Raw genomic sequence first — 10,036 nt, 5'->3', positions numbered from 1 at the left:
TAACAATGAGCTAATGATTTCTCCTGGCATGGAACGCTGTCTGGTTCTCTCTCTCTCTCTCTCTCTTCCCCTCCCTCCCCCCAAACTGAAGCTGGAATGACAGCAAACGAGCTACAGTTACTGTTTTTCTGTTGACATTTCGTTTGTATAGATCCATAAAAATGATGCTGAGTCATGATTTCGACTGGCTGAGAGAAGCTGCCTGTTTGTCCTGACATGTTCATTAATAGCTGGAGATCCAATTTCAATATTGTATTATTATTTTTTTTAATATTTTGCAAACGCAAGGCTATTACAAATCTCCGCTGTTGAAAACCAATTGTTAATCTAAAAGAAATGTGAGATAATGTCTAGATGGTTTTTATAGTGGAGATCAAGTTTATAAGTTGCCTGGTTGGGCTGATGAGAGAGTGGATTGCTCAGAGTAAATAGACATTTTAACGTCATAGATTTAGCCTGTGGTAACTTGTAGAATAGACAATGGCTGGAATGTGGTTTTAACCAACCAGGATTAGACCCACCCATATAAACCTTGATTGAGATAAGTATTCAACCCTCTGAGTCAATACATGTTAGAATCACATTTTGGCAGCGATTACAGCTGTGAGTCTTCTTGGGTTGGTATCTAAGGGGCCAATTCAGACTGAGGAAATGCCTTTTGCACTTCTCAGTTGGTATTCAGACTTACCAAGCATGTATTGCGCTCTACAGGTGTGGCTACCATGCCCTCAATGAATAAATATCATTCAATCACTGACAAACCTCCCACTTGCTGGCTAACCGATTATTTCCTTTGTTGTGAAGTTCACATTCAACAGTGTTTTCAGTACATTTATCGAAAGCCATCCCTTTAAATATGCTGTACCTTTTTAAAATTTGAATTTTGTCTACAGACAAAAGAGAGAATATTATGGATCGATGAAATTAAGCATCTAGATATATTGATCTCTTTCAGCACCAACTCGTAGATTTTTGTGGGTTATTTCGTGCCGATGTTAGGAAAGTGAATCATTCTAATCAGGTTTGGTGAGCCTTTACGTATTAAATATATTATTGAATCATAAATAGTGTTACGATTCATCCTGAAAGTCGGCGTATTCAAGTTCAATCCATAAAATATTGGAAGGTGGGAAAATGTGGACAGTAGTCGTATGAACTAAACATGGAGCTGTGATGAACCGTGCGGCAGGTTTAAACTGCTACGTCCGAGTTCCATAAGGACTCTAATAGACACCGTTAGCCTAATGTCACCCTGGAACAACGACAAGACGACCGAGGAAGGAAGGGGAATGGTGCTAAATGTAGGAAACTAGAGTGAAAGTTAGAACTGCATGTGGGTATTACTGACGGTGGCTCCCGATAGTGGCTCATATTTAACACGATACACATTGTAAAGATAAACTGAGAAAACAATGAAAACATTCTAAAGAGAATAAATCAGGTTTGGCCATTTAAAGGCCTACAGATTGGGTCTTCAAATGTCAATCCCTGCAAGTTATTAGGGCATAACAGCTATTTTATAGTCTATTTCACTGTGGCAAGGGGCCGTAACACATCATGTTGATATGATTTTAATTTGGCCTCTATAGGACTGGTTTCACATTTGTCTCCAGGAACAATGATCTAGACCAGTTACTATATGTAGGCTATCTCCAAACAGCTTACTCATTTTACCTAGCGGCAGGGTAGCCTCGTGGTTAGAGCAAGTTCGAATCCCCGAGCTGACAAGGTACAAATCTGTCGTTCTGTCCCTGAACAAGGCAGTTAACCCACTGTTCCTAGGCCGTCATTGAAAATAAGAATTTGTTCTTAACCGACTTCCCTAGTTAAATAAATTATTGATTATAAATGACAATGAATGGTGTTATTTCTATCAAGAATAAAATGAAGGTAAACAGGGCGGGTGTTTAATTCTGACGATTCTGTTACAAAACGTTTCTTAAGCAAATGGCACAAAATGGGGAGGGACCTACCTGAATTTGTCCAATAGAAACTCTTGTTTTATTAGCAAAACAGAATAAATGATTACACGCTAGAGGCAGGCAAGAGGGTGTAAGGCAGTATTTAATGTTCTCACTGGCTGTCACCTTGATTACTCAAATTATTCTCTCAACCTTTTCACCTGCATTGTAAACTTTCATTCTAAGTCTGTTGTAGCAACCTCATGATGGGTATAGGTCAAATTAGAGTATCATGTCGTGGCCTAAACATATCGATGATACATTGAACTGGGTGAATGAAATATGAATAACAGCCATCCAATATGCTGTAGTAGAAATAAGGCCGTCCTCCATCTCAAACGGCACCAACCGTGGCTGAGGTCACTCCGTAGACAGGAAAGTGTATAAAAAGCCAACACAGCGATGTGCTATGGTCTGAACTTCCCCCTGAGAGCTTTCCACACCTCAATTGTGCAAAAGTCTACATATTTTCAAGCAGATTTAAGTCTCTAAACTGTAACTAGGCCACTCGGCAACATGCGATGTCATCTTGGTAAGGCACTCCAGTTTTATGTAGCCTGGTGTGTCAGGTTAGGACGAGGCAGTTACTCAGTGACATGTTGGCTTTGCCCCAAACATAAGACTTAGCATTTATGCCAAAATGTTTATTCATTTTGCCGTGTTTAAAAGAAAGTTTTACTTCAGTGCCTTGTTAGATACAGGATGCTTGTTTTGGAGTTGTTGAGCTGTCCTCGGTTATCTCCTGTCACAGCCATTACACTCTGTAGCTATTTTAAACTCACCAAGGGTCTCATGGTATTATCCTTCCTGCCCTCCATTCAGAAGGAAGACTGTACACTTGTTGTGTCTGGGTGGCAATGAGACTTTCAAAAAAGCTCCCTGGTCTTTGTAGTTTAATCTGTGCTTGAAATTCAATAGTTGACGGAGGGACCTTTCGTATGTATGGGGGACAGAGGAAGGGGTAGTCAATCAGGAATCATGTCAAACCCTACTATTTCATACAGTACAGGTAACCTATAATTTGTTAAGCAACAATTTACTCCTGAACTCATTTAGGTTTGCTTAAACAAAGGAGGTGAATTTTTATGCAATGATTTTTGTTATTTGTTTTTATTAATTTGTAGAAATGTATTTTGTGTAGAACAATAAATCAAATCCATTCCAATCCAATTTTAACAACAAAATCCAAGGGGCTGAATACTTGAGATTAGGGTGTTTAATATGATGCAATGCCTTGACATTCATACATGTTTCCATTCAATTATGAAAAATGTCATCGAAAAGAGGACACTAGCCGTCCAGTGTTAACTGTTGGTTCTGAGGAGGATACCCTCTCTGTTCTACTGTTGGTTCTAAGGAGGATAACCTCTCTCTCTGTTCTACTGTTGGTTCTGAGAAGGGTAACCTCTGTTTTACTGTTGGTTCTGATGAGGATAACCTCTCTCTCTCTGTTCTACTGTTGGTTCTAAGGAGGATAACCTCTGTTTTACTGTTGGTTCTGATGAGGATAACCTCTCTCTCTCTGTTCTACTGTTGGTTCTAAGGAGGATAACCTCTGTTCTACTGTTGGTTCTGATGAGGATAACCTCTCTCTCTCTGTTCTACTGTTGGTTCTGATGAGGATAACCTCTGTTCTACTGTTGGTTCTGATGAGGATAACCTCTCTCTCTCTGTTCTACTGTTGGTTCTGATGAGGATAACCTCTCTCTCTCTGTTCTACTGTTGGTTCTGAGGAGGGTAGTCTCTCCACAAAGGGTCTTTAAGAGTAGTACTGGTCTAGGATCAGGTCCTCCTTGTCCCTAACAATCTGAATCATTTTAATCTAAGACGCTTTGCGGATTCGTCTAACAGGGTCCAGAGCTAGGGAGGGTTCCTGCTGTTCTGTTGTGGCCCAGTCCGGAACAGACCCAGGCTGCCTACTGTAAGACACTGTGAGGCTTGGCTAGATTCACTCCAGGTTACATAATGACAACAGACTGGCTTGTGTTGCTGGCTGCTGTCAGATTCTATTCATCCACACAGTTGGTTTTAAAAATGGGACTTTGGCCTTTTAAAATGTGTTTCAAGCCTTTCATACATTTACGCATTAAACATTTCCTGCTGTGGAAAATATGTGTGGATTGGAATTTGTCCATTTTAAAAGTTAATAGTAAAATGTTGTTAGAGTTCCTTTCAAAGGATGATTTGAAATAAACAAAGTTTGAGTCAATTCCTTATTTCCTTCATTCCCATTTTGTTGTAGTTCATGTCGTTGACTTCTGTCCAAACCACCAGAGGAACGTTCACTACTATAGCTGGCCACTAGATGGTAGCACTGCACAGTACAACATGTTAGACAGATAGACCACTCATTTATCAGCAGCAGTGTTCCAGTGAATGGTATCTTTCTATTCCATATATATGTGTATATATACCATATATACCGCTGGTCAAAGGTTTTACAACGCCGACTCATTCAAGGGGTTTCATTTATTTTCTACATTGTAGAATAATAGTGAAGACATCAACTATGAAATAACACATATGGATGGAATCAAGTAGTAACCAGAAAAAGTGTTAAACAAATCAAAATATATTAAAGAATTTGAGATTCTTCAAATAGCCATCATTTGCCTTGACAGCTTTTCACACTATTGGCATTCTCTCAACCAGCTTCACCTGGAATGGTTTTCCAACACTACTGAAGGAGTTCCCACATATGCTGGGCACTTGTTGGCTGCTTTTCCTTCACTCTGCAGTCCGACTCATCCCAAACCATCTCAATTTGGTTGAGGTCTGGTGATTGTGGAGGCCAGGTCAACTGATGCAGCACTCCATCACTCTCCTTCTTGGTAAAATAGCTCTTACACTGCCTGGAGGTGTGTTGGGTCATCGTCCTGCTGAAAAACAAATGATAGTCCCACTAAGCCCAAACCAGATGGGATGGCGTATTGCTGCAGAATGCTGTGGTAGCCAATATTTGTTATAGGAAATAAACAAAGCACTTGAGCGTGCATAACTATTCACCCCCTCGAAATCAATACTTTGTAGATACACCTTTTGCAGCAATTACAGCTGCAAGTCTCTTGGGGTATGTCTCTATAAGCTTGACACATCTAGCCACTGGGATTTTCCCCCCATTCTTCAAGGCAAAACTGCTCCAGTTTCTTCAAGTTGGATGGGTTCCGCTGGTGTACAGCAATCTTTAAGTCATACCACAGATTCACAATTGGATTGAGGTCTGGGCTTTGACTAGGCCATTCCAAGACATTTAAATATTTCCCCTTAAACCACTCAAGTGTTGCTGTACCAGTATGCTTAGGGTTATTGTCCTGCTGGAAGGTGAACCTCCGTCCCAGTCTCAAATCTTTGGAAGACTGAAACAGGTTTCCCTCAAGAATTTCCCTGTATTTAGTGTCATCCATCATTCTTTCAATTCTGACCAGTTTCCCAGTCCCCGATCCCAAACATCCCCACAGCATGATGCTGCCACCACCATGCTTCACTGTGGGGATGGTATTCTCTGGGTGATGAGAGGTGTTGGGTTTGCGCCAGACATAGCTTTTTCCATGATGGCCAAAAAGCTACATTTTAGTCTCATCTGACCAGAGAACCTTCTTCCATATGTTTGGGGAGTCTCCCACATGCCTTTTGGCGAACACCAAACGTGTTTGCTTATTTCTTTAAGCAATGGCTAAAATGAACAAAAAAACGCAACATGCAACAATGTAAAAGATTTTACTGAGTTACAGTTCATGTAAGGAAAGCAGTCAATTGAAATAAATGTATTGAAATACACTGCTCAAAAAAATAAAGGGAACACTTAAACAACACAATGTAACTCCAAAAGCAAACGGTCCACTTATGAAGCAACACTGATTGACAATACATTTCCCATGCTGTTGTGCAAATGGAATAGACAACAGGTGGAAATTATAGGCAATTAGCAAGACACCCCCAATAAAGGAGTGGTTCTGCAGGTGGTGACCACAGACCACTTCTCAGTTCCTATGCTTCCTGGCTGATGTTTTGGTCACTTTTGAATGCTGGCGGTGCTTTCACTCTAGTGGTAGCATGAGACGGAGTCTACAACCCACACAAGTGGCTCAGGTAGTGCAGCTCATCCAGGATAGCACATCAATGTAAGCTGTGGCAAGAAGGTTTGCTGTGTCTGTCAGCGTAGTGTCCAGAGCATGGAGGCGCTACCAGGAGACAGGCCAGTACATCAGGAGACGTGGAGGAGGCCGTAGGAGGGCAACAACCCAGCAGCAGGACCGCTACCTCCGCCTTTGTGCAAGGAGGAGCAGTAGGAGCACTGCCAGAGCCTTGCAAAATGACCTCCAGCAGGCCACAAATGTGCATGAGGGTGGTACCCTCACAGACTCCATGAGGGTGGTATGAGGGCCCGACGTCCACAGGTGGCATTTGCCAGAGAACACCAAGATTGGCAAATACGCCACTGGCGCCCTGTGCTCTTCACAGATGAAAGCAGGTTCACACTGAGCACATGTGACAGACGTGACAGAGTCTGGAGACGCCGTGGAGAACGTTCTGCTGCCTGCAACATCCTTCAGCATGACCGGTTTGGCGGTGGGTCAGTCATGGTGTGGGGTGGCATTTCTTTGGGGGGCCGCACAGCCCTCCATATGCTCGCCAGAGGTAGCCTGACTGCCATTAGGTATCGAGATGAGATCCTCAGACCCCTTGTGAGACCATATGCTGGTGCGGTTGACCCTGGGTTCCTCCTAATGCAAGACAATGCTCGACCTCATGTGGCTGGAGTGTGTCAGCAGTTCCTGCAAGAGGAAGGCATTGATGCTATGGACTTGCCCACCCGTTCCCCAGACCTGAATCCAATTGAGCACATCTGGGACAGCTCCATTGCACCACAGACTGTCCAGGAGTTGGCGGATGCTTTAGTCCAGGTCTGGGAGGAGATCTCTCAGGAGACCATCCGCCACCTCATCAGGAGCATGCCCAGGCGTTGTAGGGAGGTCATACAGGCACGTGGAGGCCACACACACTACTGAGCCTCATTTTGACTTGTTTTAAGGACATTACATCAAAGTTGGATCAGCCTGTAGTGTGGTTTTCCACTTTAATTTTGTGTGACTCCAAATCCAGACCTCCATGGGTTGATAAATTTGATTTCCGTTGATAATTTTTGTGTGATTTTGTTGTCAGCACATTCAATTATGTAAAGAAAAAAGTATTTAATAATAATATTTGTTTTTATCAAAATGCATTTTTGGGGGGGCAGAAACTCTAACATGTGCCTTAATATCAGACTTGTATGCCATCTGTAAATACGAATACAATTTTTTAAATTACAGGCCTAGCCACAGAAAAAGTGAGCAGCCTTTACACTAGCCATGATTGCATGAGATAATGAGTGGGCTGGACATGCCTAGAGATGAGTTTGGATTGGTCTACCATAAAGGTAATCGTGTCGAAAGTAGCATTTACATTTGTTTTATTGTAAAACTGCATAAACCTAATGTCAATTTAAAGTGTACTGTTAGCTAGCTAACATTAGCTGACTGGCTCGTTAGCTGACTGGCTCGCTAGCTAACATTAGCTGACTGGCTCGTTAGCTGACTGGCTCGCTAGCTAACATTAGCTGACTGGCTCGTTAGCTGACTGGCTCGCTAGCTAACATTAGCTGACTGGCTCGCTAGCTAACGTTGTGTATGCTCTCCACTATCTGGAGGACCGAGTTTTGAAATCAGTGGAATTCCACTGTGATCGCTATGGAGATGGAGAAACCACCACCAGTCTGGATTACACTGTCAAACTAAGGCAACCACGTATCAGACAGACACGTCCAACCATGAGGTATACTGGTAAGATTTTCAGATATTACACGTTTCTAATTTTGTGGTTTCATTTCAAGTGTACTGTTAGTTATCTAATGTTAGCTGGCTGGGTCGCTATCTAACCTTATGTGTATGATCTTATTCTTCATCTCTCAGACACATTTGTTTGACTAGTTATAGCCATATAACCTGGTGGTTAGTTACCTGCAGATTCATGCAGGGTAGTGACGTCATGAGTCGTGATTATGGTCCATTGTTTTGCTAGCTAGCTAGCTACATGTCTTAGCAAACGACTACACTCTAATTTTGACAAAGTATTTTCATTTCAAGTGAAAGTGTACTGTCAGCTAGCTGGCTCGCTAACTAACGTTACGTCATGCTTTGGGATTCATTGTTTACCCATCTAGCTATAATTTTTGAACGCCCGTTAAATATGTCCTGTGTCAGGTAACATTGCCAACAAAGGGTAATTCAATTGCTGCCAGCAGTACAGTTTCAGTCACCAACGCTCTGGATAACATGACAACTGCCTAACCAGCTCTGCTAGGGCGAGTAAAATGGTCAGAGTGGGGTGTTTTCTCATTATGTGTCTGGAAGTAGCTAGCCAATGTTAGCCAGTTAGCTTGGGTGCTTGACTGTAGTTGTGAGGTCAGAACAATCCTACTTATTGGCTAGAGCGTCCAGTGTGCGCTCTGAACGCGGAACCACAGAGCGAGTAATGTTCAGTGAGCTGTTCTGTCTCAGATGTCTAGAAGTATTGTAGCTGGCAAGTTAGTACAGAACGCTTGGATCAACCCTTAAAGAGATGGGTGGGGCTAAGACTGAAGAGGGTGTGAACAATGCCGGATGGGTGTAGACACAGAAGGGCTCTCCAGTGGTAGTAACAAACCATTGAAAGACGGTTTTCTCAAAAGGGAATTTACAAGTTGATCAACTTTCAAAGCAGAATTATTTTCCCAATGTTTCCACAAATATAGTGTATGATATACCATTTTGTAGCTCTGAGTCTCTACTTTTATCCAATGTAAAAAAACAGAAATGTAAATGTTGCTACATATCCAGGTAGTGAGTCGCATATGTGGTTTCCCGTTGGCACAAAGTCAAGTGTAGTTCCTTGAGAGACTTCATGGTGTCGGCTTTAGGTGGAATATACACGGCAGTGGCTATAACCGAAGAGAAATCTCTCGGGAGGTAATACGGTCGGCATTTCATTGTGAGATATTCTAGGTCAGGTGAACAAAAGGACATGAGTTACTGTACATTACCACAATCACACCATGAGTAGTTAATCATGAAACATACACTACCACCTTTCTTCTTCCCAGAGAGTTCTTTATTCCTGTCTGCGCGATGGACTGAGAACCCTGCTGGCTGTATGGACAGGGACAGTACATCTGGAGAGAGCCATGATTCTGTGAAACAGAATATGTTACAGTCGTCTCTCTAGAAGAAGATCCTCGCCCTGAGCTCGTCTACTTTATTGTCCAGAGACTGAACATTAGCGAGTAATATACTCGGAAGCGGTGGATGGTGTGCACGCCTCCTGAGTCAGACTAGAAGTCCACTCCGAATACCTCTTGTCAACATGCGGCATCTTGAGCAGCCTCTGGGATAAGTAGAATTGCCTTGAACAAAGGATCCAATTTAGGAAAGTCATATTTCTGGTCGAAATGCTGGTGAGTTACCGTTGCTCTAAATTTCAAAAGTGATTTCCATCTATAAAACTAATAATATGAGATATAACCAAATATATATTACAAAGTTTCTTAGGAGCCAGGAACCAGGCGACCATGTCTGTCAGTGCCATCTTGTTCATAATCCTCCATTGATTGCAGACTTGATGTAGGCCTTACACTATATATGTATTAATGATATCTGTCATTCCAACGGAGCCACACAGCCCTGCAGATGTTTGCCCCAAAACCACTTCACTGCTTTCACAATGGATAAAGTCAGCATGGGCAGAACTGACGATAGCCGACATCTTCATACAAACAATTCCACAGGACAACAGGACAACAAAACCGCAGGACAACAGGACAACAAAACCGCAGGACAACAGGACAACAAAACCGCAGGACAACAGGACAACAAAACCGCAGGACAAAAGGACAACAAAACCGCAGGACAACAGGACAACAAAACCGCAGGACAACAGGACAACAAAACCGCAGGACAACAAAACCGCAAGACAACAAAACCGCAGGACAACAATACCACAGGACAACAGGACAACAATACCACAGGACAACAGGACAACAATACCACAGGAAAACAGGA

Source organism: Oncorhynchus mykiss, chromosome 11 (assembly GCF_013265735.2).
Source record: "Oncorhynchus mykiss isolate Arlee chromosome 11, USDA_OmykA_1.1, whole genome shotgun sequence".
NCBI lineage: Eukaryota > Metazoa > Chordata > Actinopteri > Salmoniformes > Salmonidae > Oncorhynchus > Oncorhynchus mykiss.
The sequence above is the reverse complement of the archived record's forward strand: the minus strand, read 5'-3'. Positions refer to the sequence as shown.